Source organism: Nannospalax galili, unplaced genomic scaffold, assembly GCF_000622305.1.
Source record: "Nannospalax galili isolate Female #2095 unplaced genomic scaffold, S.galili_v1.0 scaffold389, whole genome shotgun sequence".
NCBI classification, from domain to species: domain Eukaryota; kingdom Metazoa; phylum Chordata; class Mammalia; order Rodentia; family Spalacidae; genus Nannospalax; species Nannospalax galili.
In genome coordinates this window covers 2,270,111-2,275,291 of record NW_008360310.1, presented here as the reverse complement: position 1 = coordinate 2,275,291, position 5,181 = coordinate 2,270,111, and the positions used below count along the sequence as shown (strand labels likewise).

At 45.1% G+C, this 5,181-nt stretch overlaps 1 protein-coding gene and 1 pseudogene across 3 annotated transcripts in view; one reads left to right on the top strand and one right to left on the bottom strand.

Moving 5' to 3' along the window:
- The window catches only part of LOC108490273, a 13,407-nt pseudogene extending 8,690 nt beyond the window's left edge, over nucleotides 1-4,717 (bottom strand).
- The window catches only part of Rab11fip5 (RAB11 family interacting protein 5), a 49,495-nt gene that overhangs the window by 27,024 nt on the left and 17,290 nt on the right, over nucleotides 1-5,181 (top strand). The gene's annotated exons all lie outside the window — the stretch shown is intronic.

Below are 5,181 nucleotides of genomic sequence, written 5' to 3'. Positions count from 1 at the left end.
CAATGGCAGCCTGGTCTACATAGTGAGTTCCAGGATAGCTGGAGCTACAGGGAGACCCTGTCTCAAAAAGACAAAAAAAAATCTTTTCTGATTAATTTTAACTTGAAGTCTATTTTGTCAGATATTAGAATTGCTATGCCTGCTTTTTTCTTAGTACCATTCACTTGGTATAAATTTTTTCCATCCTTTCACTTTAAGAATGTGTCTGTCCTTGAAAGTGAGATGAGTTTCTTGCGGAGAACAAAAAGATGGGTTTTGTATCTTAATCCAGTCACATAATCTGTGTCTTTTGACTGAGGAGTTCAGTCTATTAATATTTAAAGTTATTAATGAAAGATAAGTATTGAATCCTGTCATTTTTATTTCTGTTTACATTCTTGATATACCTGTACTTTTCCATGGTTATACCTTCTTTGGATTTCTTTCTGTAACCCGTTGGGTATAGTCATTTCTTTCTTCATCTCTTTGTATTGCTTCCAGAACTCTGAAGGGCTGGTTTTATGGACCTGAATTCCTTCAGCCTATTTATGTCATGGAAGATTTTTCTTTCCCCTTCAACTATAATAGACATTTTTGCTGGGTATAGTAATCTGGGTTGGTATCTGTGGTCATTTAAAACTGGGTATACTTTGCCAGGCTCTTCTGGCTTTCATAGTTTGCACTCAAAAGTTAGCTGTAATCTGTTAAGGTTCATATAGCCCTGCCCCATCACCAACAGGATTCCAAGGATTTCTCATGCTCCTGAGAAAAGGGAATCTAGCTGATAAGCACCTTGGTCTTTGAAGTCAAGAGAAGCAGACTTTTCTCCAGTGTTTGGCCAATATAGCAGGTTTCCCCTTTGATCTCTAAAGAGAACAGGTTCTAACAGTCCCACTCTCCCACTTACCCCTCCAACTTTAAAAAAATACATCTTTCCACCTTCTGCAGGAAGCAGAAGCCTCCCTTTTTAAAAGACCCCAGCTCAAGACCCGGGCAGACATTTTCCCTGCCCGGAAGGGAATCTGTCCCATGTGTTCCTTTGTTAATAAACCCTATTTTGATGGAGTTTTATCTGTGTCCTGGTGCCTCCTCCTCCATTTGCTCATTCTCCGCCAAATTTTGTCTATCATAATCCTCATGGGTTTTCCTTTATATATGACTTGTTTCTTTTGCAGCTTTCAGTATTGTCTCTGTTTTGTACGTTTAGTGTTTTTACTATGATGTGCCGAGGAGAGTTTCTTTTCTGGTCCTGTCTGTCTGGTGTTCTGTAGGCTTATTGTATTTGTATGGGCATGTCTTCCTTTAATTTTGGGAAATTTTCTTCCACGATTCTGTTGAAGATCTGGTCCATGCCATTATCTTGGGATTCTTCTCCTTCCTGTATGCCTATGGTTTGTAAGTTTGGTCTTTTTATGGTGTCACACAATTCCTGCATATTCCATTCTTATGATTTCTTAAATTTTTTATAATCTTTGCTTGAGTGGTCTAGTTCGTCCACTTTATCTTCCAGTCTTGATACTCTGTTTTCCATTTCATTCATCTACTGGTGAGGCTTTCTTCTGTCAGGCTGTCTTCTGTAGTTTCTAATTGGCTTACTGAGTGTTTCACTTCCTTCTTCATTTCAACCTTAGTAGTCTTCAATATTTCTAGCTCTTTTCTGAATTCATTCAGAAGTTCATCCCTATCTTCCTTCAGTTCTTTGATTTCTCTGTGTGTTCTTTAAATTCACTGAATTCTTTTATCATGTTTATAATTGTTCTTTTGAGTTCTTTCTCCTGCATTATCTCTAGGGGGTTCTCATTGCACTCCTCTAGAGGACTATTGGTATTTGGTGGGGATGTGTTATTTTGGTTTTTCACGTTATTATTTTTTTCTCTGTGATTTTGACATGTAAATTTCTTTTGTAGTTTCAGATTCTGTGTAAGACTCAAGCCTTCATGTTTAGGTCTGCTTCTTTTTGTAAACTTTATGTGTCTTTGTGGATTACTTTTTGGGCATGAAAAGCTGGTTCTTCTAAGCTTCCGGTTCTCTCCTTTGATTTCATATTGGAGTGGCCAGATTGCTTTTGTCTTCAGGAATTCCCACAGAGTCCCAAGTCAGATGAGGATCAGATGCTCTTAGGCTTTCCCCTAAGGTCTGGATCCCTCCAGGAAAGATTTTGGCATCAGGAGTTTGGGGGTTGGACTGGCCTGGGAGCCAGGCCCAGGAAAGATGATGGTCTAGGGCAGCTGGTGGCCGTGCCACCCAGAGATGATAAGGGAGATGGGGGTCAGAAGAGGCCCCAAGGGGTCCTGGGGAGTGCACTGAGGAGCTGGGTTGGTCTGAATGCAAAGGATCAGGAAGAGGAAAGGTCAGTCCTGGTGTCCAGGAAAGAGGCTGGTGGGTTGTGGGGGCCAGGGAAGCAGAGGGAGGTGAGGGCAGGGCCAGGTCCAGAGGCCTCCTTGGGACCCCAGAAGGAACTTGGTTGGTCTGGATGCAAAGTACAGGAAGCCATGGTGGTTCCTCTGGTGCCTGGGGCGCCAAGACAAGGAATGGGACAGGTCCCAGGCTAGGAGGAGAGACAGGTGGGGGAGATGGGAGGGTGAATGAAGCTGGGGGAATCAAGGCGCGGACCACCCAATCGATTGGACGGCCCAATCGATTTACCCCAGAGAGAGGCCTGCGGGTTGGAGAGAGGCCTGTGGGTTGTGCAGGCCCAGGGAAGCAGAGGGAGGTGAGGGTGGGGCCAGGCTCAGAAGCAGTGCTTCTGGGGACTGGAGAAGGAACTGAGTTGGTCTGGATGCAAAGGATCAGGAAGCAGTGGTGGTTCCCCAGGTGTCTGGGGGGCCAAGATGAGGAATGGGACAGGACCCAGGCTAGGAGGAGTTACAGGTGCGGGAAATGGGAGGGTGAATGAGGCTGGGGGAGTCAAGGTGCAGAGGGCGCGATTGACTTACCCTGGAGAGAGAGGCCTGTGGGTCGTGCAGGCCCAGGGAAGCAGAGGGCCATATGGACTTTTTATACAGAGGATCCCCTACACCCAACCCCCTCTACCTACCAGGAGCTCCAAATTGCCAGTGTTGTGCGTAAGGGGGAAATCCCAATGAGGTATGGCCACCTTATGCTCCCGAGGCATGTGTATTTGCCTGCTGTGTGAATGAATCAAGGACTCTATGAGTCCTGTGGCAACTATGGTGGCTACCTTGACTAGGCTTTCTTCTGTCTTCACACTTGAGTAGGCTAGTCTAGAGCTCTAGACTGACTGGTGACAAGCTTTTCCCTCAGGAACTTGGAGGCATTGTTCCATGTGGTGCCCAGTGTTGCCAGTGAGACAGGATCCAGTTCTCATTCCTGATGTGGGAGCCTCCTTCTCCCCTGTGGAGGCCTTCAGGGTTTCCTTTGTGTGGCTGGTGTTTTGAAGTCTCATAACATCTTTGGGTGTGGCTCTCTTTGTTCATTGCACCGTGTACCTAGTTGGGGTCTTTTACTTCAGGAAAACTTTCTGGTATTTCTGTGTTTTTCTCTCTGTCTTCCTCCCTCCCTCCCTCCCTCCCTCCCTCCCTCCTCCCTTCTTGACAGTAACAAGGCCAAGCAGCTTCCCCACCATATCCCCATATCCTCTCGCTGCCACCTCATCACAGTCCCAGAAACAATTTACACGATCATGAACTGCAACCACCCCCCTCTCCCCTGCTCTCTCCTCACTGTGTAGTCTTGGTTGACCAGGAGCTCACAATATAGACCAGGCTGGCCTTGAGCTTTCAGTAATCATCTTGCCTCTGCCTCCTGAATGCTGAGATTACAGCTGTGTACTCAGGTGCTTTTTTCTTTTCAAAGTAATAGAATTTATTTTTTGAGGCTAGCCTTGCACTTGGAGCAATCCTCCTGCCTCAGCCACCCAAGCACTGGGATTACAAGCATGCACCACCACTCCTAGCTTGTGTTAATTTTTTTTTCAATGTATATATTTTTATTGAAGAGTTAATATTTTTAGAAGATTTTATTTTTGAGTGTGTGCATGTGAGTGCAGTGGCCAGAAGAGAGCATTAGATCTCCTGGAGCTGGAGTTACAGTTAGTTGTGAACCTCTTGATGTGGGTGCTAGAAATCAAACTTGGGTCTTCTTCAAGAGTAGTACACCCTCTTAACCTTCAAACTGTCTCTTTAGCACCAACTGAGTTAAGTGTTTGTAGAGCAGTTTTAGGTTTACAGAAAGTGAATGGAAAGTATCTGAATCTTCTAGGCCCCTTAGACCTCATTTCCTCTCTTACTAACATTGCTTGCATTAATGTAGTATGTTTGTTTGTTTGTTTGTTTGTTACAGTTGAGGGGCCAATATTAAGAAATTGGATTTTTGGTTGCTTTGTTAAAAATATTTTTTTCATTTAAGAAAATTGAATGTGTGTGAATTTCATATAACATATTTTGATCATATTTAGATTTCCTTCCCTATCTGCCTCCCCTGTACTACCCTCCACCTAGTTTCCTCCGAGAGAGAGAGAGAGAGAGAGAGAGAGAGAGAGAGAGAGAGAGAGAGAGAGAGAATAGAATCAGGTTTGTGTCCTCCTTTGCCTTCAGCATGGGTTCATCACTGGAGCCTAGTCAACCTCCTAAGAGTTTCACTCTTAAATGAAATGGACTCTCCCCGCTCCCAGCAACCATTGGCTGCCAATAGTTCCTCAGGTAGGGTTGGGGTTTCTTATCTACTTGCTCATGTCTATAATGGAATTTTGTCTTAAACTTACTTGGGACTTGTGCATGCTGCCACAGTTGCTGTGAGTTCATGTGAGTAACTGCCAGGCTGTCTGGAAAACTGTTTCTTTGTGGTCATCCACCTCCTCTGGCTCTTAGACTCTTTCTGACCCCTTTTCCACAATGATCCCTGAGCTTTGGGAAGCAGAAGTTTGGTGCAGATGTCCTATTCAAAAATAAGCAGTCAGTAGCCTCTTATTCTCTGCAAATTGACCAGTTGTGGCTCTGTGTTAATCATCTGCTATATAAGGAAGCTTCTCTGCTGAGAGTTGAGAGATGCATTAATCAGGGCAGGGCAGGGCAGGGCAGGGCAGGGCAGGGAAAGCTCCCAGGGGCAGGCAAGGGTCCTGATGAACTGAGATGTGATGGCAGAGTGCAGGGAGTGTGGGAAAGGAAACTTGCCATGGCAGGTCTGGGAAAGCTCCCAGATCTGGGGTCCACAAGGGCCCTAGCAGACAGAGGAGAGATGGTG